The 24,693-nt window shown below is 44.3% G+C and overlaps 1 protein-coding gene across 3 annotated transcripts in view; it reads right to left on the reverse strand.

Moving 5' to 3' along the window:
* MANSC1 (MANSC domain containing 1) overlaps positions 1-24,583 on the reverse strand; it is a 40,508-nt gene extending 15,925 nt beyond the window's left edge. Inside the window, exons 1-2 of one of the 3 annotated variants that reach the window (XM_073621515.1) lie at positions 24,454-24,539; positions 15,018-15,233 (exon numbers count right to left, since the gene is read on the reverse strand). The gene's annotated coding sequence lies outside the window, so the exon portion shown is untranslated. Of the gene's footprint in view, positions 1-15,017; positions 15,234-24,337; positions 24,362-24,453 lie in introns of those variants that run through there. The other 2 variants (XM_073621514.1, XM_073621516.1) reach the window with 2 other exon arrangements.
* Positions 24,584-24,693: the final 110 nt, after the last annotated feature.

Consider the following 24,693-nt stretch of genomic DNA (forward strand, 5'->3'; position numbering starts at 1 on the left):
ATGCTGTCTCAGCCAATGAGGTGGCACAGTCCCAGACAGTGGAGTCTCTCGTGCACATCACTGGATGGAGAGGGAGCTTAGGTAAGTATTAGGGGGGCTGCTGCACACAGGCTTTTTATCTTAATGTATAGAATGCTTTAAAGATAAAAAACCTAACTTTACAACCCTTTTAAAGAGGAATTAAACCCCGATGGGTTTTACGTCCTCTTTTTTTCCCCTGCAAAGTAAAAGCATAATGGGCTAGTATGCATTGCATACTAGCCCATTATATTGCACTTAACTGCAAACAAAGAATGCGATGTCCCCACTGCAGGCCACATCCACCTTCACCCCTCTTCCTTCCGGGGCCGTGGACTCCTCCGGCTCTGTGACTGGCCGGAGTTGCGTGACGTCACTCCAGCGCACGGGAGCCGCCGGTCACGGCACAGGCCCTTTAGAAACGGCACAATCGTGCCCTTTCTTCAGAGCGCATGCGCCAATGACGTCGGCACAAGCGTATATGGCAAATCTCTCCTAAACCAAGCAGGTTTAGGAGATATTTCCAGTACCTAAAGGTAAGCCTTATTATAGGCTTACCTGTAGGTTGAAGTAGTAGTAGTAATGGGTTTACAACCACTTTAAGTATGCCCTAATGAATGAGGCCACAGACCAAAAACAAGGGGCAACTGCTGCCTGAGGAAGGGGTCCACCGCGTCCACAAAATGTCGCTCATTTATGGTGGCGAATAAAGGTCATAATGATATTTTTATTACAAAGGTATGCTAGCAATATCTTAGGCTCGATTCACACCTATGCATGTTGCTTTTGAGCGTTTCTGCAGTGTTTTTTGTGATGCTTGCCATGTTTTTGAGCAGCGTTTTTGCGTTTATTTTTTTTTTTTTAGACTGTATACAGTCAAAAAAAAAAAAAAAAAGCCAAAAAACGCAAAATGCCGCAAAAACGCTGTACTTGCGTTTTTGATGCTGGTCCATTGAAATCTATTACATGCAAAACGCTGCATTTTGCTTGAAAAAAAGTCCCTGACCCTTTCCAAAAACGCAGAGGTACAAAAATGCATTGATGTGAACATGTTCCATAGGAATCCATGTTAAAAATTCCCATGCATTTCTGCAAAATGCATCAAAAAACGTGCTAGTGTGAATGGAGCCTTACTCTTTGTACTGTGCATTTTAAAACACGCTACAGCATGCATTCCCAATGAACACCAGCGGACGCATGCGACGTGCACTTTAACCCGCTGGTGTGAATGAGGCCTTGTTTTTCTGTACATAAATCAGAACAATTGTTTGCATCACAATGCAGCGGTAATGTGCGGTGTGGAAAAATTCAGCATGTATGCATTTTTTCACACAAAACGCATGTAAGGTTTAATGTACACGGGAAGGTTTAAAACCTCTCCTGAATGATTTAACTTGACAGATAGTAACCGACGTTTAAAAACATCTGTTTTGCCACGTTTAAGTGCGTTTTTTTTTTTTTTTTGTCATTTTTGACAATTTGAAAAAACAAAGAAAAAATAAAAAAAATCACCTGTAAAATGAAACGTGGCTAAAACGCGAGTTACCGCATTTACAAGCGGTTACAGGCATTTGCCGTTTCAAATGCCTCTGAACATCCATCCTGAACACTTTTTTTTTGCTTTCCAAAAAATGCTTCTAAACTCAACTAGCTAGAAACTGTAAAAGACCCTGTGTACACGTACTGATAAGATAACATGGAGGAGAGCTCAGGGGCAACTGAAATAAAGCCCAACTGCTCCTAATTGTCTGTTGATCAGCAGCAGTGTACATGAGGCCTAAATCTCACATGAATACAACACAAGTAATGTAAAGGAATGTGGTGACACAGGAAAAAGGGCAAAACACATACAAAAGAAAAAAAAGGAAAAAAAAAACCCCACATCAATGGAAGTCAACCCAAAACTACCCCAGTTAAATGGTTTTTGGCACCAAAAGAAAACCAGATTGAACTGGAAAAGATTATTGACATTCAAATTTTTTTTTAGTGTTTTGCTAATTTTCTTTGTACTGATATCAAACATCCGCCCAGGTCACTCCTCAGAATGAAAAGGGATTATTTGTCTATAAACGCCGTGACTCAGAGTTCCCGGCGCCCTTTAAGATGAAAAACACGCTTTTGCAAATGAAAGAATCGTCACATAGGCAGGGGGGGTGAGGGTGGGGATTGCGTTGCTGCGGACGGTCACTACCAACAAAAAAAAGCACGTAACTTTATGTTGTGCGATTCGGAGCATTCAGTAAACTGACATAAAAATTTAAAGTAGATGTAAACCCTAACTTAAGGACACTTAGGGGTTAATTTATTAATCACACAGTTTTCAGGATTCATTTTTACAATCGATTCCTACTGGAATAAAAAAAAAAAAAAAAAAATATGAATCTGGGATAAAACTTGTGTGAAGTATTTATAAAAACAGACCATTTAGTTTTTCTTTTTTTTGTTTTTTTTTTTAACAAAGTAATAAAAAACAGACCATTTAGTTTGCTCTGCACACTGTCAAACAATTACCTTTTTTTAAAATTAAAATCCAAATTTCTGTCTTTTTATTTTTTTTTACAGCTCAGTACTGCTGATCTCCTGCATCCTCTTTGCACACTTCCAGTTTATGTGTACTCCAGCAATGGCTGCACAATATTTCTCATGCAGGTTACCAACAGTGGGCCATACCTGTGTAATGTTGAAACTTGTAGTCTCTATCAGAAGCCCATCCCATCTAACAGGGTGAGAACGTCAAAGCACAATTCGGGGACAGAGATGGAGCATTTTCACCCCACAACAGGAAGTGCCTGAACAAAAACCTTCATGGCAGGATCTCCAGGGATTGTTTTAATCAAAACTGCAGATAATAAATGACTTCTGAAATTAGATTAAGGCCCCCCTTCATAGTACTCTGTAGCAAAATTGCGGTAGAAACGCATATGCTGTGTTTCAAATGCATTTCCTGTGCATTTTTGGGCCCCCTGCACCTGTGAAAAAAAATGGACAGGTGACTCAAACGCAAAAAAAAAAGCTAATCGTGGGTGCGTTTTTACAGCGATTTCTATTCATTTCAATGGGAAGCTGCATTTTTGGTGCGGTTTTCAAAACGACACCAAAGATGCCGCATGCAGGACTTTTCAAAACGCAACGCACCCACAGCGCAGTGGTGTAAAAAGTCCCATAGGAATTAAAGAGAAACATTTTTCCTGCAAGGTGTGAAAGGGCCCTATGTTAAATATTATTTGAGAATTTACATCTACTTTAAATAAAATAAATCATTATGAAAGGAAAGGGAAAAAACTGCCAAATGAAGTGCAGTTTGACACTGTGCAGAAAAACTCTCATCAGATCATGGGAGTTAAGATTTCCTTGTTCTAAGCTCAGATCTGTTAAGAAGTGCTATTCTTTGGTCACACTCCACTCCAAATTTTTTAAAATTCTCCAACTCTGTCATTTAACCACCTCAGCAGGCCATTTTTTGCGATACGGCACTGCATTATTTTAACTGACAATTGCGCAGCCGTGCGACACTGTACCCAAATAAAACGTATGTCCTTTTTTCCCAACAAATAGAGCTTTCTTTTGGTATTTAAATCACTGATGTGGTTTTTATTTTTTGCGCAAAAAACACACACAATTTTGAAAATAATAATAATAATAATAATAATAATAATAATAATAATAAAATAAGATGAAAAAAAAAAAAATAAAAAAAAAATCTAAAATTTCTTCATCAATTTAGGCCAATATGAATTCTGCTACATATTTTAAATTAAACAAAAACTGAATAAGCAGCGTATATTGATTGATTTGCGCGAAAGTTATAGTGTCTACAAACTATGGGATATATTTTTGGAATTTTTATTTAATTTTTAGTAGAAATGGCGGCGATCAGCGGTGGACAAGTTGGACACCTGACACTTTTTGGGGACCAGTGCTAAAAAATATGCACTGTCGCTGTACTAATGACACTGGCAGGGGAAGGGGTTAACATCAGGGGCGATCAAAGTGTTAAATGTGTTCCTCAGGAGCGCTTGCTAACTGTGTGGAAGGCAGAGATCCATGTTTCTGCTTAGCAGAAACACAAGATCACTGCCTTTCCTTGTCACAGAACAGCGATCTGCCTTGTTTACCTAGGCAGATCGTCATTTTGCCTGTACCGTGAACAATCGGTGGGTCCTGGCAGACATCGCGTCCGCCAGACCCGCTGTGTCCAATGACAGCAGGAGCGGGTCGCCGGTGGTGCGTGTATGTTCCCCAGACCCGGAAGTACAGAATCACGTGCCTGTACATGATTCTGCACAGAGCGGCCGCCCTGCCACAGTAAATGTACGTTGGGTCGGTCCGATTGGTTGTCCGAATGGTTGCCGTTTACCATCCCTTTAGCTAGTTTTGTTTGGCCCAAACTATTTTCCACACTAAAGCAGGCTATAGACAAGTCGAAAACCGAATGTTCTGTCGATGAAAAAAATGAAAATGGTGCATACTGTTGTGCCATCATGCATTTTGTTTTTCAAAAGCCAGCATGTTGAATCAGACACTTTCGATTGTGATACACGAAAATAGTGTCGCAGCTGGCACACTAATACGAAAAACGAAGGATCAAGAATTTGTGTTCGCTTTTGACTCATCTATGGCCTGCTTAAGGTTATATTCACATTGGCGATTAAGGCTGGTGCGAATTGTAGCAGCAGTTCCCACTGCAATTTTCAGCAGCTAGGTGCACCCGCCAGCCCTGTTCACTATAATGGAGAGGTTGCCAAAGGCCATACCTATTCATGGCTCTCTGCGCACTCTCCTCATCAGCATATGAAGCAATTGGCTCCTTGTGCTGTTTCTCACATCCCCAGTCTGAGCTCTGCTTGTACAAGGATTGCAAGAAGCTGATACCTAGTCAAATCAGGGACTTGGACTGCTTGCAAGAAAAAAAAAAGCGTTAATAATTAATAATAAAATGCTAAATTAATGTTTGTCTTGTATATCTTTATGTTTCATTGAGATACACCTGTACTGAGAGAAACACACAGGCTGTCATTGCTGACCTCTTTCTAAATATGTTAGTTTGCTGGTTTTCTCTGCCTTCACTGTTTTGAGTCCTCAACTTGAAACATGCATGTAGCATTCAAAGTCAGAGAAAAGTATCAAAGCCATATAATCGCATGGAAGCCAAGCAACAAGCATTTTCACAAGGAGAGGTCAGCGGGTTCCTTCAGCACTGCATCAGCTCTTCTCTTCTCAGGCAGGAAGCTGCAGACTTGTCCGTATATAACAATGGCTTAGAGCCTGAGACCCCCCAAACGGGGTGGAAGGAAGGAAAGCGGGCCATGGAAGATAACAAAAGTGAGATTTCATTAGAAGAAAAAATTATAACAAACAGACGTTTCTTGGAAACAATTGCAGACCTGATCTAAAGTAAGTTAGTAGTTGGTTTCCCGTAGTAAGAGAATGAAGGATGTGCGCTTATATACACGCAAGAATATCATCAAAAAGTTAATTTATTTCGATAATTCAATTCAAAAAGTGAAACTCCTATGTTATATAGATTCATTACACACAGAGTGATATATTTCAAGCATTTCTTTCTTTTAATTTTGATGATTATGACTTACAGCTAGTGAAAACCCAAAATTCAGTATCTCAGAAAGTTAGAATATTGTGAAAAAGTTCAATATTGTAGAGTCATGGTGTCACACTTTAATTAGCTAATTAACTCAAAACACATGTAAAAGGTTTCCTGAGCCTTTAAATCTCAGTCTGGTTTAGTAGGCTACACAATCATGGGGAAGGCTGTGGACTTGACAGTTGTTCAGAAGACAATCATTGACACTCCCCAACCTGATGGAGCTTGAGAGGTCCTGCAAAGAAGAATGGGAGAAACTGCCCACAAATAAGTGTGCCAAGCTTGTGGCATCATACTCAAAAAGACTTGAAGCTGTAATTGGTGCTTCAACAAAGTATTGAGCAAAGTATTGAGCGAATGCTGTGAATAAATATGTACATGGGATTTTTTTTTGTTTTAATAAATTTGCAAAGATTTCAAACAAACTTTTTTCACGTTGTCATTATGGTGTATGGTTTGTAGAATTTTGAGGAAAATAATTGAATCCATTTTGGAATGCGGCTGTAACATAACAAAATGTGGAAAAAGTGAAGCGCTGTGAATACTTTCCGGATGCACTGTATATCAGCACGGAAGTCACCAGCATCTTGCCCCTTTGTTTACCTGTGCTGCGGCTTTAAAGTTTGGGTAAAGGTGAATTTGGAGGAAAAACCTATCTGTAATTGTAATCTGGTCGCAAAGGCTTTGTCAAGTGAGAGGAAGCTTGATCCGCTTTTAATTCTGTTGCAAATTTGCTTGGTGAATGTCCCCACAGTATTCAAGGAAAGGAGGCCGAGTACCCTTGATTGCACTGCAACAGACAATTTGACAATTCTGTTGTGCAGCCTCCTATCCTTTGGATACTATTGCTTCAGAACAGTGATTGAAGCCTGATTGATGCTGTGCACTCACTGGACACATGTTACTTTCGTAGCACAGCTCACCCCTATTCTGCACTATGTGGTAAAAAAATAAGTAACAGACAGAAGAGTTGTACTGCAGGGATCGACAAACCCCGGGCGCCAGGTCGCATTTGCGACTAGAATTAGCGACCTGGCACGGCACAGCTGGAGGTATCCTGTCTCTGTGCGGACTCCGACCCCCCCCCCCCCGTGCGATCGCGTCGGGCCGCACCGGCCGGTAATTGAGGCCGCGGCTTTGCGGCCTTCTTCGGTCCTTCTGGAATCTGGCGCCATCTTGTGGTGGCCGTTGGTATTACATCCAGCAATGCTAATGGAGGCAGCGCTGCGATACCTGCCTGTTTTCACTGCCTGCCCATCTCCTTCCCAAAGTGGAGAAGAGATGAAAGTGAGTGTGGGGATAGCCTTTTTTTTTTTTTTTTTTCCTTCGTAATAGCTTTTATTTTTATTTATTTATATTTTTAAAGTAAAAACTATATTTTTTTTCTTAATTAAAATTAATTTATTTGTTATCTCCCTGCTTGGCCCCTTTCCCACGGGCTGTCTGATCAGGTTCGCCTGTCCATTTTTCAGGCGGACCTGATCGTACTCTTAGTGCCGATTCACACAGGGACGACTTGTCTGTACAATGGAACCGTTCTAATAGGAGCGACGCAAGTCGCTCCGACTTAGAAAAAGGTTCTTGTACTTCTTTTGGGGCGACTTGAGGTGACTTGCATAGACTTCTATACAGATGTCGTTTTGCAAGTCGCCGTGCAGGTCGCCTCGGTGAGGCGACCTGCAAGTTGTGCCACCCCTAGTGTGAACCGACCCTTAGAGCGCTTTCACACCGAGCCGCAGGGGGCGTTGGCGGTAAAGCAGCGCTATTTTTAGCGCCGCTTTACCGTCATTTTAGTGGCGCTATTCGGTCGCTAGCGGGGCGGTCTTTCTGTGTAAATTTAAGATTAGTTATTTTTTTTATATTGAAAATAAAGCCGTTTAAAAAAAACCTGGCTCCTAACTTTTTTAGCTGGCTCCTAGATTCCAAGCAAATTTGTCAAGCCCTGTTGTACTGTATATACTATTGGAGGTTGAATCTGGTAAATATCAGACTCAGAGATCACATTTTTTATTTAGACCCCATTCACACTGGGGCGCATGTAATGTGCCCTGCCTCCTTGAAATGTGCCCTGCTCCCACGTAATGTGGCTTGCCTCCATGTAAAGGTTTACTTTAAATGTAATAGTAATGCCTTCTATTACTTCCAGTCTATCAGCCTCCACCTTCTCTGGGTTCAGGGTTCAGATGCTGATCTTTCCTGCACAGTCTTTAAAGTCATTTTTTTTTTTAAACAAACATGGTATATTTACCTGCTCTGTGTAATGGTTTTGCACAGAGCAGCCCCGATTCTTCTCTTCTGGGGTCCCCCACCGATGCCTCTGGCTCCTCCTGCCTTTACAGTGCCCCAATAGCAAGCTGCAAATTATTGCATAGAGGCCCCTATAGCAAGGTAAAAAAACTTCTGCTTTTAGACCCACTCACTTCCTGCCCAGGACTACATGTCCCATGAGGCATTGCTCCTTACACATTCACAAGTTCTCACCCACTTCCTGACATGTATGAATGGTGTACTGAGCTGTATGTGTGCTGCACTGTATTTCCTGATATGTAAACAAATAATGCATTCTGTATGCAGGCCAAATAATCGGCTGGCCGATTAATCGATTATGAAAATAGTTGACCGCTATTTTCATAATCGATTAGTTGTTGATTAATCGATTTGTTGTTTCAGCCCTAGAATCAGCAGATGTTTCCAGTGAAGGACACTTACAAAGACATTTTAGGTAACTGTGCTCATCCAACCTTGTGGTAAGTTTGGGGAACTTTTTTTTCTGTTCCAGCACAACTGTGCCATGTACAAAGCCAGCACCATAAAGACATGATGTGACCACTTTGTGTGGAGGAACTTGAGTGGCCTGCATGGAGCCCTGACCTCAACCCTACTAAACACCTTTGGGGTGAATTGTAATGCCCCGTACACACGGTCGGACTTTGTTCGGACATTCCGACAACAAAATCCTAGGATTTTTTTTCCAACGGATGTTGGCTCAAACTTGTCTTGCATACACACGGTCACACAAAGTTGTCAGAAAGTCCGATCGTTCTAAACGCGGTGACGTAAAACACGTACGTCGGGACTATAAACGGGGCAGTGGCCAATAGCTTTCATCTCTTTATTTATTCTGAGCATGCGTGGCACTTTGTACGTCGGATTTGTGTACACACGATCGGAATTTCCGACAACGGATTTTGTTGTCGGAAAATTTTATATCCTGCTCTCAAACTTTGTGGGTCAGAAAATCCGATGGAAAATGTGTGATGGAGCCCACACACGGTCGGAATTTCCGACAACAAGGACCTATCACACATTTTCCGTCGGAAAAGCCGACCGTGTGTACGGGGCATATGACTGATTGTGAGCCAGAACGTATCTTTCAACATCAGTACCTGACCTCACAAAAGAATGGAGGAGATATAGTTATATACAAACATTGCAACAGGTTCATTAAAAACAAAAAAAAAAAACAAAACAAAAAATAAAAGTAAAGCTTTGCGGGTAGCAACGACTGTGGCATTGCCTGGCCTCAGAGAGCCTCGGAGCAGATTCTTGTTGTAATAAGATTAAATGAGGGTTTTTGTCAATCTTGATACAGCACATGACAACGTAGGCACTAGAGTCATTGTTTCCCTGGACGCGGAGAAAGCCTTTGACTCCGTGGAGTGGGGCTTTCTATGGGAGGTATTAAAAAGGTTTGGATTTGGCCCAAAATTTTTAAATTGGATTGGCTTACTGTATAACTCGCCCAAGGCCAGGATCCGTGTTAACGACACCCTATCTGACTTTTTTCTCCTCCAGAGGGGCACAAGACAGGGATGCCCGTTATCGCCCGGTCTCTTTGCCCTGGCCCTTGAGCCACTAGCTGTCCTGATCCGTGAATCGGAGGCTGTGAAAGGGTTTAGGGTTGGCCCTCTGGAGGAGAAAATCTCTTTATATGCAGATGATGCATTACTGTACCTCAACGACGCTGGTCCCTCGTGACAAGCAGCACTGGAGATTTTTAATAAATATGGGGGGGTTTTCCGGAGTCAAAATAAACTGGTCCAAATCGGTCATTTTCCCTGTAGACCCTAAGGCCCGGGACGAGATGCCACTGACTCCATTAGTGTGGGTGGAGGAATTTAAGTACCTGGGGATAGTGGTGTCCAGGGATCTCCAAGCCTTCCGTCGTCTTAATGTCCAGCCCATTATCACTAAACTTAAAGGAGCACTGCATCAAATGGAGGGAATTACCACTCAATTTGTTAGGACGCATCAATATAATTAAAATGCTTTACCTACCCAGACTTAATTATGTATTTAGGAACTGCCCTGTGTGGCTCCCTAGCTCACTATTTAAAGACCTAGATGGATATATTGGGTCATTTTTATGGAAGGGATCTTCCCCCAGATTAGCTAGGTCAATTCTACAGCTCCCGGTCCATTGTGGGGGCCTCGCATTACCAAACCTTTTAATCTACTACTGGGCAGCGGTACTAGTTACCATGCGATGGTGGTTTGAACAATCCAGATCTAATGCCGCCACATGCCTAGAGGCGGCTATGATAGGCTCCTTTAAGGAGCTAGGAAATTTAGCGTATAGGGGTTCCTCGGCCTACTCTCTGCTTCCAGGACCCACCAGGACGACCCTTAAGGTATGGGCAGTGGCTAGAAGGAGATTTTTGCGCCCATGTCAGTACTCCCCCTTTACACCACTTTGGGGGAACCCATCCCTCCATCACTTTAGATCCATACCTGACCCACAGTTATGGGCCAGATTTGGAGTTAAGGTCCTCAAGGATGTTATTCACTCAGGGACATTGCTTTCGTTTCAGGACTTAGTTGAGAAATTTGGGCTCCCTGGTAATATGATTGTCACAAACAGAGCCAGAACAGAGGCTGTTGGAGAGGACTGTATGCAAGCCTGTTGCCTTTTGATTATGGGCCCTGGATTTTCAATGGAACAATACTCTTTGTGAGGTGAATGAGAAATCTAGTCTGAACTGTATTAATCAGACTCAGTCATGTATATATTGTATGGGGACTCCTTACTGTATATTTGTGTCCCTGAAGAGGGAGGGGGGATTCCTCCAGCAGCCCCCTGCTGATAAGACTGATTCATTCTGCTGGGACACATCCTGTGAGGAGATGCTGGTGTTATCAACATGTGTTTATGTTAATTGAGAGAGCTGATCACATTAGCCACCAGCACTGGCTAATAGACGAATGGTCTAGGCTGAGGAGGGGGGAGATTGTTGTTTGTATTGTTAATTGTATTAATGTGTGAAGCTCGGTGCCCACAAGACTGTCATCTGGTCTGGGTACATTTTGTAGTAAATTAGGTCATGTTAATTAGGTTAGCTTTGAGTCATCCCTGCTGTATAAAGGTCTGTGAGATCTCAAAATAAAGGTAGTTCTGATGTACTCCAAGACTGGTGTTGTCTAGTTCTTGGGGTTCCTATAGCCAGATCCATTGGACTCGTGTTCCAGAACTTAGGAAGCGGTATATGACGGAAGCACTCAAGCGGAGTGTGGGGCGTTCCGTGACAATGATATTCAGATATTATCAGCTGCGGCATGCAGCTAGAGCTCAATTTCCCACTCCTATACACCTTAAACCAGACCTTATTGAGGAAACGCTAGCTCATGAAACCCTTGGAAAGACCCTTTCCACTCTGTACCTCGCTCTGATTGAAACTGACTCACCTAAGATGCATTCACTGTGGACCAAATGGCAGACTGATATTCCCAGTTTGGATAGGGAGACTTGGGAAGAATGCTTCGAAGATGGGTCCAAGTTACTAATTTCATCTAGAGACAGGTTGCTACATACCAAATTCTTACACCGGGTATATTACACCCCACAGAGACTGCACCAGATTTATCCTAATAGATCGCCAAATTGTAATAGATGTCAATCCCCAGACAGCACATATCTACATATGTTCTGGACATGTCCTCTTATTGTGAAGTTCTGGGCAGCCGTTTTTGAAAGCATTAATATCCGCCTACAGTTAACGCTGCCGATATCCTCCGAGCTGGCCCTCTTGGGCATCCATGAGGATGACCAGAGACCCAGATATACGAAGATACTAATCTCCTTACTGCTGTTTTACGCCAAGAAGGAAATTCTTAAGAAATGGGCATCACCATCCTCCCCCAAGGTGGAGGCGTGGGACTCCGCTGTCAATGCGGTGCTGCCTCTTTATAAAATGACTTACACCAATAGAGGATGTCCGCAGAAGTTCGATCGAATATGGCTGCCCTGGACCGAACAGTTCTAGTGCCCCATAGTGTGTTTAGTGGGACATGTAGACAGACTCTAAGGTATTAAAACGTAGAAGAATGTACTACCCCCCCCCCCCACCAGATAAGCAACATTTTAGACCCAGCAGCCTAGAATATATGCAAGCGGATAACTATATCAGATGCCTGTAATGATTAGCACTGTTTTCCTTCTTATATCTGACCCAGCATTTTACGTTGCTCCACAAATGATTCTCTTTGTATTTTGATCCTTTTATTTTGTATTATACACGAGAGCTTGACTGTGAATGTTAACTGTACAATGATGCCTTCTTTAATAAAGACCAACCTTGTTGTTAAAAAAAAAGATTAAATGAGGGTGGAACAGGGTGCTCATTCCCCCTGGGGCGGGTGGTTCTACCTGGTGACTCTGCAAGGTTACAGGGCCTGCACTACACCAGAAGCCTCAATCAGGAAAGACTTGATTGTCAAGTTTAGAATTAGGAGTTTCCCCTATTGATGCCACACACAATAGGTTGGGAGTCAAAGGTAACACAAGAGTAAAGGTAATACCTAGAAGGGATTTAAAGCGGGGTTCCACCCAAATTTTGAACAATATCTGTATGTATTCTCTTCCTTGCCTAGATGCTGACATGCCGACTAAAAAAAATTTAAAATCGCCGTAATTACCTTTTATTTTTCTATTCTTCTTTGCACTTCCTGGTTCTCCTCCCGTGGGAGTAGGCGTGTTTCTAGCCTCTCCCAGACTCCTGGGAGCTAGTCTCAGGCTTCCCAGGATGCCACTGAGCATGTGCGGGAAGGAGCAGTGAATGCTGGGAGCACAGCATTCACCACATCCAGGAAATAAATGCTTGTGGGCTTCAAATGCCCACAATGAAGATGGAAACCGCCTGCAGTGAATAATATAAGTTATTCTTTCCGATGAAATCTGACACAGGCGGACATATTACACACAATATGTGAGTATGTAATGCTGAGAAGAAAAGTTTGTGAATGAACTAAATAAAAAAAAAAAAAAAAAAAAAAAGGAAGAAGGAAGAAGATAGATAGGTGGACCCCCGCTTTAATAAAGAACGGATACCCGATGCAGGGAGGATGGAATTTTATTAGCCCTCTCCGAGTGGATGGAGGAGCGTTTGGTCACCCAGTGATCTCCTCCACCTCCGCCATACTTCCTGAAACTTGGAATTAAAAACAAAAAATATCTTCAATGGAATCATGGACCTGTGATGACTGGTTCTTGTTTCCTCAAATGGGTCTTGCATTACCATACAAGTCTATATGGATGCAAAACCTACTTAAGCACTTGTCTACTGGGCACTTTTACCCCTTAATACCCAGGCCAATTTTCAGCTCCCAGCGCTGTCACACTTTGAATGACAATTGCGCCGTGATGCACCCAAACAAAATGTTTATTTTCTTTTCACAAAAATAGATATCTTTTGGTGGCATTTAATCACCACTGTTTTTTTCCAGCTAAATACAAAAAAAAAGAAAAAATTTTGAAAAAAAAACAAAACAAAACAAAACAAAAAAAAAAAAACACTTTTTCATAGTTTGTTATAACATTTTGCAAACAGGTAATTTTTCTCCTTTAGGCCTCTTTCACACGGATGATCCGTATGTCCGTTTTTCATCCATCCGTTTTCGGATGAAAAACGGACATACAGTCATCCCTATGGAGCGTCGGATGTCAGCGGTGACATGTCCGCTGACATCCGACCCCGCTCCGATCCGAAAAGTGTAACGGAGGAAAAACCTACTTTTCCCTCCGTTTTCGGATCGGATCGGATGACGACGGACACTACGGACCGTCATCATCCGATCCCCCCATAGGGGAGAGCGGCGCTCTGACAGGTCCGTCGCTGCACAGCGTGCAGCGATGCACCTGTCATCTTCCTGCTCAGCGGGGATCGGCGGAGCGATCCCCGCTGAGCCAGCGTGTGTTCACGGGGCGGATCATGACTGATCTGCCCCGTGTGAAAGAGGCCTTACTGATGTGCACTGATGAGGCTGTACTGATGGGCACTGATTGGCAGCACTGGTGAGACTGCACTGATTATCAGTGTACATGTCTCTTTTACACAAGCCAGTTATCGGCTCTCTTCTCCTCATGCTGTTAGTATGAGGAGAGGAGTGCCGATAACCGGCTTCTGTTTATATCATGGCCAGCTGTATTTGGACACAGCTGATCACGTGGTAAAGAGCCGCTGATTGCCTCTTTACCTCAATCTGTGATCGGCAGTATCCGGAGGACACTGATCACAGAGTGCGCCATCCGCATGCCGCAGCGAGTGTGATAACGAGAGGACATCATATGACGGCCTCCCAGAACTGGCTGGCCATGCTGTAGCCATCATTCGGCTATAGCGTAGTGGACAAGTGGTTAAAGTAGATCCTGTGCAGGTCAAACACACTTTTCAATGAATTCTGAATGATCTACGAAACATCACAAACAAGCCCAAAGCCTATCAATAGGAACTCTTAAGTTGGTATTAAATCCTCAGTGTTTATTAGCTTGGGGGCTTGCTCAGAAGGATGTACTATAGCGTATGCATGGGGATACACAAGTGTTCTGTTCATCCCCGTGCAGGCAGACCCTTTCATGTCAATTGGGATGCAGCAGCTGCACAAAGCTGCTGCTCCCAATTTGGTAGCACATGGTCTGCATTCAGGCTATGCATCCGCAAGGCTGGTAAAGCTTGATGAATCAGGGTCACAGGCAGCAAAAACCTGACAGAGGGTCTATCATTTTCCCCACTTTATCCAAAACAAAAAAATGTTTTTGTTAGAAGTTCCTTTTCTCCTCATAATCAAGCCAAGACATTTTAGTCTGAAAAAAAAAAAAAAAAAAATTCCCATCCCCTTAAAGATATTTACCAACACACTGGAAGATCTTTTGAACCAATGATACCATTTTCAACAGCCCCTGGAAAACGGTTTATGCATTGAATCACAGACTACCTACGACAGCAGACACCTGGAAAGATGATGCAAAATCTTCCACCAGAAATTAATTTTAAATTATGAAAAAACTCTGACATGAATATTTTAAAAGATGAACTATAGACAGATATAAAAAGACAGACGAGTACAGGTCTGTAATTATTAATACACATTGCATGCATTTTCCAAATACAAGCAGTGTAAGTACCTGAATATAGCAGGGCTGGAGTATGAGAGAAAGAAGCAGTACAAGGGGCCAATCGGTTCACATACTGACAAGAAACACTAATAGGAGGAGAGAGCAGATGAACTAATCACTGTGCTGCTTCTGCTTTAACTTTAGTCACAGGCTGAGAAGTGGCCCAGAACAACCTGGTCTCAGAGGAAGTGGGTTGAATGATGCTGGCCATCGGAATGAGGACATCTAGGAGGCAAAAAATAAAAAAAAAGGTTTTGCCAGGGAAACTTCTGGATAGAAGGTGAATGTTGCTGCAAAAGCTGGTTTTTATCTTTGTTTTTGGCTAGAGCTCTGTATAGAAATCCTAACAATGATCTTTAGTTTTTGCTCCTTTCTGGTCTATTATATATACCATTGAATGTGTATGGTTTTATCTGTTCAATCAGTGTAAAAAATACCAGTTGATCCTGATATCTGCTAATAGCTTTGTGTACTCTTTGCATTTGTGGACTATGGTCAGTTGCATTGTTCTCAGTCCTACCCATGGAATACAGAACACCTCTCCCTACGTTATGGCAAAGAGGAGAGGATGAAGTTAAAAGAGAAGTATGGGTTTTGCTTTATTTTTTTAATCATACTTACCTAGGTGGATGCAGCAATGGTCCAATGCTGCATCTGTCCCCTGCCAGCCCAAACACTGAGAACCGAGCGATTAAACACAGCTAATCGCTCGGTTCTCGGAGCTCCCTGAGCAGAGAGCTGGAGATTGCCAGTCACCGGCTCTCTGCTCTGCCCCTCTGTGCTCACTGGAGCGCTGGGCTGTGGAGGGGCGGAAGCGGCCATCTCAGGCTCTCATTGGCTCGGCGAGAGGCCAAGCCAGGTGCCAGTCCAGGCATGCGGGCAGATCCTGACCATATGGTCACGATCCTTCCCTCGAACCTGGACCGGCTCTGTGACATTAGCAGGCAGCGGGCTCCAGCCTGCTGTCTGCTGAAAACGGATCACAGGAGTGCAAAACGAACTACACTCCTGTGATCCAAAAGGAGAAATACAGCCAAACGAGCCAGCCTTTAAATGTTTCACCAAGTGAAAAATAAAGAAAGAAAAAAGCCTGAAAAGTGAAAACGAATGCAGTCACCACATCTGAGGACCGATAAGCTGCAACTTATTACATTTTTTGTTTTTGGGTTTAGCTACATTTTACCTCTTGTGGAAAGGCCAGAATCACCTTTGTGAACAAACTAGGAACAATAGTCTAGCTTAGTAACAACTGACAAGCACGTCACCGAAAAGATTTAATGTCAGGATTTGCAAATATTTGGAGAGGGAGGGAATTATTTTTCATGTCGCCAGAGACAAAAGATTTGGCAGAAGCTGCTCTCCATTCTGTACGGGCACAAAGTTGGAGTAGGACACCTTGTCAGCAGGGCCATATGACCGAACGCACACGGATTACAAAGTGACCTTATTTATCCTCGCCAAAAATTCTGACTATGAATTACACTGAACATTGGCCACGCCTACAAAATAGATGCCATTTATCCTCGCCAAGAATTCTGACTATGAATTAAACTGAACATTGGCCACGCCTACAAAATGGATGCCACCGGTGATCACTGCGGACAACGGGTAATAGCTTTTATAGCTTAAAAGGAAACAACATGCGACATCTGGCAGTAATAATTTTTACTAGACGTAAGATCAAATAAACTTCCTATAAACAGGATCCTTAAGCTTCAGCTGTGATGCAACCAAGTGAACATCATCCCTGGTTCACACGGACCGCGGGAATGAAATCGTGCGAGTTCAGCTGAACTCGCACGATTTCATTCCGGCACGTCAGTCCCGACTTCAGGGGTGATTTCAGAGACATCTGTGCGGGTTTCTTTTTTTTTTTGCTTTTGCTGTGTGACATTGGGAAAATTTGTCTTCACTTTCTGTCCAGAAGACACAACAGGAAGTGAGAGGAAATCAAAAACAATAGAGAGAGAATTTACCAATGTAGATAGTTGTTCTAGTGACATCTAAGAGGGGAATTCCAATGGGACAAAAATCCTGAGCGGAGTCCCAAACCTTTCCTACTCCATCGAAATTGAAAAAAAAAAAAATAAATAAATAAATAAATAAACACATTTTGGGTTTTTCGTATACATCAAAGCCTGACTATAGCTTTTCTGTCAAGCTTTTTTTTAGCTTGCAAGCTAGGAGTTGTGTGAATGACAGCGGCTGCGGAAAAGCGCCATTCACAAAACCACAAGCCGACAACAGCACACGCCGGCTGCTACAACTCTAATCTAACTCTCACAAATGTAGTAGCTGCCGGTGTGTGCTGTTGTCAGCTTGTGCTCCCCAGCCACAGTCATTCACAACACAAGCCGCCAGCTACTACCATAGGAATCTCTTCATAACTAGCTGGGGGTTGCAGAAGATTGCAGGCTCAGCCTTTTATCTGTACAAACTGAGCAAAATAGACACAGAGATGCATTTGAAAGGGGGCCTGTAGTATTCAAAGGGCAAAGGAATCCTTTATATACCAAGGACTAGAAAGGGTTTTGATGATGGACAGAGAGGAATTAGGCTCGATTCACACCTATGCATGTTGCTTTTGAGCGTTTTTGGAGTTTTTTTTGTCATGCTTGCCACGTTTTTGAGCAGCGTTTTTGCGATTTTTTTTTTTTAGACTGTATACAGTCTTTAAAAAAAAAAAAAAAAAAAAAAAAAAAAAACGCTGCAAAAACAGTGCACTTGCGTTTTTGATGCTGGTCCATTGAATTCTATTACATGCAAAACGCTGCATTTTGCATGAAAAATAAGTCCCTGACCCTTTCCAAAAACGCAGAGGTACAAAAAGGCATTGATGTGAACAGGTTCCATAGGAACCCATGTTAAAAAATTCCCATGCATTTCTGCAAAATGCATCAAAAAACGCACTAGTGTGAATGGAGCCTAACTGTCAGATAAGCCTAAAACTAAGAGAAAGCATAAAAATAAAAATAAGAGCAAACCTCATCAACCTTACAACTCTAGAAATAATAAAAACGGGTAAACCCATTACATTTGTAACCACATTTTCCCCAAGAATATAATCAAATAGTCAGAATAATAAAAAAGAATCTGCCAATATTACATACAGATAAAGATTTAAATGGGATTCTGCAAGCAGGTTGCCTTTTTTCTAGCCGACATGCGCCCACACTGGGAACTGCACTATCACCTAGTCTATTTTCATCTAAACAATGCCAACCCACCTGGCTCTCCTATCCTGGCAGTTACCCTTGTAATATAAAAACCTGTAGGTACTGTAACTTGTGTGATCTGGGTAAAACATTTGTTGCCACAGCTGAAGAGTTTACTATACAGCAATACATCAACTGTGGCACAAACTATGTAATTTACCGGATCACCTGTATTTCATGCAGCCTCCAATATGTAGGCTGTACCACGCGTCCTTTGAGAACCCGTATAGGGGAACATTACTGTGACACAAATAACCCAAAATGCTAGAAATATTTCGAATGCAACACGACACTTTAGGGAATGTCACCAGGGCGATCTCTCCTCTTTCCACTTTAGAGGAATAGAACGGTTGTCTAACTCGCCCAGAGGAGGTGATAGGGAGAGAAAGCTACTGGGGAGAGAAGCATGGTGGATTTTTAGATTAAAAACTAGATCGCCTCGGGGGTTAAACCTGAGGTGGGATCTGGATTTGCACTTACATTAAGTATGCCTCTCCCCAGAGCCTCCTCTCTCTTTCCCTCCTCTAGTGTCTTTTTTCACATACCTGGATTATTATTTTTATTTTTCACTTTATGCATTTAATGTTTTTTGTATCTCATGGTGTGTTTTAATCATGTATATGTGCATGAATGTGTGCACACATGTACTTCTTATCACTATAAGGTGTGTGAGAAATAGTGGCATACATATGGATCACCCAATATGCAGTATAGCCGATTCCCCTTTCCTGGCTACCGTATACACTTGAGTATAAGTCGACCCGAATATAAGCCGAGGCACCTAATTTTACCACAAAAAACTGGGAAAACTTATTGACACGAGTATAAGCGTATCTCGGGGCCACTTGATGCTAGGAACCCCAGCTTTGGATATGTTGTGGGGCTAGTTCCAATGGGTTTGCACACCAAAGCACTAGCACTAAGTGGCCCCGAGATACGGGGCCCAAAACTCAGTTCAGAAAATGACATTTTTTGCTGCAGAAAAAGTGCTTCACTCGAGTATAAGCCGAGGGGGACACTTTTAGCACAAAAAAAATGTGCTGAAAAACTCGACTTATACTCGAGTATATACGGTAATTGCCTGTAGTCAATTAAGACAATTAATGGGTGGAGCCAGTGATCCTTAGAGCTACTATTTCAAAGTTTCATGTCTGTGATGTGGTTATGACTAAGGCCTTATAGGCTGAAACGCGTCAACTGTTCTCATTTGCGTTTGGTCACTGTGGCTTGTCAATAAATAATATACTTTTTAAGAGCAATCACCGGAGTGCGGATCATCTTTTCCTCATTTCCCTACTCAGCCAGCAACTGTGGATCGAGCACCCGGGATCTCTGCTTTCTATGTGATGTATGGGTAGTAGCACTGACTTTTTTGTTTATATCAAAGGGCTCTGTGGCTGCAGTTCTGCCTGTACCTCCCCTTTAGGAATGCCCATAAATTGGGCTTCGGCCTGGGATGGAGCAATAGCCAGCATTGACAGTAATAAAATAGCAGTTTATTTCCAAACCACTGGGACAAGTGCTATGTGTGGAGGATTTAACAAGCCTTATCAACTTCAGGGTAGAGTCCCTCTTTAAAGCTGAACTAAAGGCAAATGGCTAAATACACTGTTGAAATACATATACGAGAGCTGTCTTAACTGCCAAATTATTGTATATTTCTGTTTATCCAGTCCGGAGATTTACATAGCTCTGCTACACAGCACAGCTCTAACGGGCAGGAGCCCTGATATTTCTCTACTGTAGTTCAGTAACACTTAGGCTGGGTTCACACTGGTCCGACAAACGCTCCGACATTGGGAGCTCATGTCGCATGACGTGTGAAATCCAATGTTTCCCTATGGGAGCCGTCCTAACTGGTCCGACACAAGTCGTTCCGACTTTAGAAATGCTCCCTGTACTACTTTGGTCCAACTTTGATCCTACTTCAGCCCATTGACTATCATTGAAGTCGGATCAAAGTCGGATCGCCGTCTCGCATGATCCGACTTCGGCACGCGACTTGTGCTCAGATGATCTTGAGGGGGAACTCTGCGCCAAATTTTAAATAAAAAAACCGGCATGGGTCCCCCCCCCCCCCCAAGAGCATACCAGGCCTTTAGGTCTGGTATGGACCTTGAGGGGAACCCCCTACGCCGAAAAGACGGCGTGGGGGTCCCCCCCAATCCATACCAGACCCTTATCCGAGCACGCAGCCCGGCCGGTCAGGAATGGGGACGGGGACGAGCGAGTGCCCCCCCCCTCCTGAACCGTACCAGGCCGCATGCCCTCAACAGGGGGGGGGGGGGTTGGTGCCTTGGGGGAGGGGGGGTGCGCTGCGGCCCCCCCACCCCAAAGCACCTTGTCCCCATGTTGATGAGGACAAGGGCCTCTTCCCGACAACCCTGGCCGTTGGTTGTTGGGGTCTGCGGGCGGAGGGCTTATCGGAATCCGGGAGCCCCCTTTAATAAGGGGGCCCCCAGATCCCGGCCCCCACCCTATGTGAATGAGTATGGGGTACATCGTACCCCTACCCATTCACCTGGAGGTAAAAAAGTGTCAATTAAAAAAAAAAAAAACACTACACAGATTTTTAAAGTAATTTATTTAGACAGCTCCGGGGGCCTTCTTCTCTTCGGGGGTCTCTCCGGTTCTTCTCTGCGCTCTCCGGGTCTTCTGCCGGGCTCCTCAACTATCTTCTGCTCTTTTGCTATAGCGGAGGGGCCCGGTCTTCTGCCTTCTGCCCTCTTCTCTTCTTCTGATGTTGACACGACGCTCTCTCCGGCTGGAATGCACTCTGCGCGCTCCGCTCTAACTTATATAGGCGGTGACCCCGCCCCCTTATGCCGTCACAGTCCCTGGGCATGCTGGGACTGCAACGGCATGAGGGGGCGTGGTCATCGGGTGATGACCGCATGAGGGCATGCGGCCTGGTACGGTTCAGGAGGGGGGGGGCACTCGCTCGTCCCCACCCCCATTCCTGACCGGCCGGGCTGCGTGCTCGGATAAGGGTCTGGTATGCCGTTTTTTCGGCGTAGGGGGTTCCCCTCAAGGTCCATACCAGACCCAAGGGCCTGGTATGCTCTTGGAGGGGGAACCCATGCCGGTTTTTTATTTAAAATTTGGCGCAGAGTTCCCCCTAAAGATTCATACCAAACACAGTGCCGGGCATTGGCAGGGATCCAAGTCGGATCCCCGTTCATTGAAAGTCGGACACATGCCGGCTTCATGTCGCAGGGCAAAGTCGGATCCAAAGTAGGACGGCTGTTGTGTCGCACCAGTGTGAACCCAGCCTTACAGGTCTTGTCCCTATCAAATCACACCACCCCGACCCCCTGTGATTAGACAGTGAAAGGAACAGGTGCAGACTGATGAGCTCATCTCCCTGTCTCTCTGCCATCTCCTCCTATCAGCATGCACCTTCTTAGCACATCAGCACAACTGATTGGCTCTTTGTACTACGTCTCCCTCTCCCAGTTTAAACTCTTCTGTACAGGGACTACAGGAAGCTGATATCCCGTAATATCCAGGTACTTACACTGAAATTATAAGCTAAAAATAAACATATTAATGCATTAACAAATACAGAGCTGCCTTTACACCTGTTCATGCCAGCCATATGCATATAATGCAACCACTATGTAAGAAGTGCCAGGCCACTATGACTTAAAGCGGAGCTCCACCCAAAAGTGGAAGCTCCGCTTGTTTGCTTCCTCCCCCCCTCCGCTGCCACATTTGGCACCTTTCAGAAGGAGGGGGTTGGTACCCGTTTTTGACAGGCACTCGTCCCCATTTTTGAGAGACCTTGCTGCAGCAAAGTCTCCCGGAAATTGGGCCCCCCTCCTCCTCCCCCTGCCGCCAGGTCATTCAGAAAGCACAACGCGCTTAACGCATGCGCAGTAGGGAACTGCAAGGGTTCACTGCCAGTTTGCCTCACAGGGAAAGACGGCGGCAGCACCTGAGAGCCAATTGAAAAATCGTCTGGGGTCCCGACATCATGGGATCCCTGGACAGGTAGGTGTCCTAATATTAAAAGTCAGCAGCTACAGTATTTGTATCCAAATTTTTGGAGGGGGGGGGGGGGTTAGCTCTGCTTTAAGTCCAAGGAGGTGCATGACATCTCCTGGACTTATCTCTATTATTTATCTGACAGGTTTAGAGGTTTATGGCTCTGCCAGGAGATAGACGTACACAGAGCACCTCTGCCTGCCCTTACCCTCTGCTGCTCATTCAGAGAAGCCTTTGTATTTTGTAAATGAGTTCACATAATACAAAGGCTTCTGTGATTGGACAGGAGGAGGGGGATGGGCAGGCATAGCAGCTGCACTGACTTAATGTTGACGATACATCAGCGTGGGACTCCTGAAAATGCAGTGATAGCCGCCATCTAGGAGTGCAATAAAACGATCAGATGTAAACAATAGAGATAACCCCAGAGGACATCATGCAGCTCCTTGGACTTAAAGCGGAACTTCACCCAAAAGGGGAAGCTCAGTTTGTCTTCCTCCCTCCTCCGCTGCCACATTTGGCACTGTGTGTGTGTGTGTGTGTGTGTGTGTGTGTGTGTGTGTGTGTGTACCCGGTTTTGACAGGTACCTACTCTCACTTCACAGCAGAGAAGAAGTTGCCCCCCCCCCCCACACACACACACACACCTTCCACCACAGCCTTCTGGGACACAAAACAGGTCCTAGAAGACTGCGGCCCTTTCATAAAGCCCAGCGTAGTAGGAAACTGACTGCAGTACCAACACCCGACAGCTGATTGAATAATCGGTTTGGGTGAGAACACCGCTGGCTGTATGGACAGGTAAGTGCCCCAATTTTAAAAAAGTCAGCAGCTACAGTATTTGAAGCTGGAGCACCTATTTAACTCAGCGAGCCTTCACTTTTTACAAAGGAGCTGAATTCCTTTAATTCATCTTTAACGCCAAGCGTGCATGGATCCATGGGGAATGGATCTGCTGTGCTGAGAGCTCCTGATGCATACTCGGAATTGGGAGCTTCTGATCAAGTGACCGCTGTAACTGCCAATCACAAGATCTGAAATTCTGCCTCCCAGAATTTAGAACCTCTTAAAGTGAGCAGCAGCAAGGGGTTAAATTTGCCTCCAATTCAAAGGATCTCCTTTGGGACAAGAGGGTTACAACTGTTATGCATGGTGAAAGGTTCTGCCGGGCATGCCAGTTGTGGTACACTAAAGCAAGATAAAATCCTGCAGGGCGAGTAACTAGCAGTCCGAGTATAGCAAGAATGCCCATTGATCTTGGACTTTCTTTTCAGCTGGGGGGCTGTGATTGGCCACAAGACCAGTCTGGTATATGTGGCACTGGTCGGAGCACACTGCTGGAATAGAAATGCTGATGCAGAAAGCCAATATCACACAGAGGTCAGACAATGCTGGCACAGCCCAGGGCGGGCACCACCTTCACCACCTGCACACTCTGCTGTGTAACATATGGAAGACCTGCACTGCCTTGTCCTACACATGGCCTTATGCATGCATGCCGGAGGGAGGGGCGTTTACAACACCCGCTACAGGGCCACACACCCTGCAGGGCCCCCATGTTTATTTAACCCTTATTGCCCCAGAAACAGCATGACACCTGCTAATGTGTATACCAGACACCTTCAGAATCTGGTTCCATTGTATCCGACACAGCATTCCACAATCTTTTCCTGGGGGCATTATATACCATTTACAGCAGACTCCATTACAGCATAGTATATACTCCATTACCACATACCATATAAAGTATATACTCCATTACAGCAGGACTATTCACCTGCACCAGACATACCTTTATATAGTCTTATACAGTATTATGATCAGAAATAATAAGAAAACCCAGCCTGGCAGCACTCAATGATGCAAACTCACGGAAGGTGAAGCAAAAAAAAAAAAAAGAAATTTATAATATATATATATATATATATATACACACACACACATACACACAGTATATGTAGATCTATGTTTGCTATATATAAGGATTTGTGTACATAAATCTCCCCAGCCTCTGTAGTGGATCAGTAAAATTCCTCTCTATAGATCACAAGACAAAATGCATTACCATAGGCATCCCCCATATGATGATCAGCCCCGGTGGGTGCAGGCTCCCTTCCCCTAACCTACCATAATTCATCCACATGAAGTCATTGCCCTGTCCATAGTGGGTGCCCATTCCCGCACACCTCGGGACACAGTACATTACACACTACGGAGATAATTACAGGAATTGTCCTTCTCACCTTCCTCCGTCTGCTCCCCCGATCGCTCAGCGTCCCCTGACTCCCAGTCGCAGCTCCGAGCACCGCCCACTACATTTCCCCCTAACCACACCCAAACATTGGTTGATCCCTCCCAACCACGCCTCCTGGCTGGCCTAGCTGCACAAGGCCACGCCCCTCTCCGTCTGCGCTGGTCTGTTTGGTCGCAGAGGACGCTGATCACGGATCCTCCCACTAGTCCCCAACTGTGATCACTGCCTC

The sequence above is a fragment of the Aquarana catesbeiana genome, linkage group LG03 (assembly GCF_042186555.1).
Source record: "Aquarana catesbeiana isolate 2022-GZ linkage group LG03, ASM4218655v1, whole genome shotgun sequence".
NCBI classification, from domain to species: Eukaryota; Metazoa; Chordata; class Amphibia; order Anura; family Ranidae; genus Aquarana; species Aquarana catesbeiana.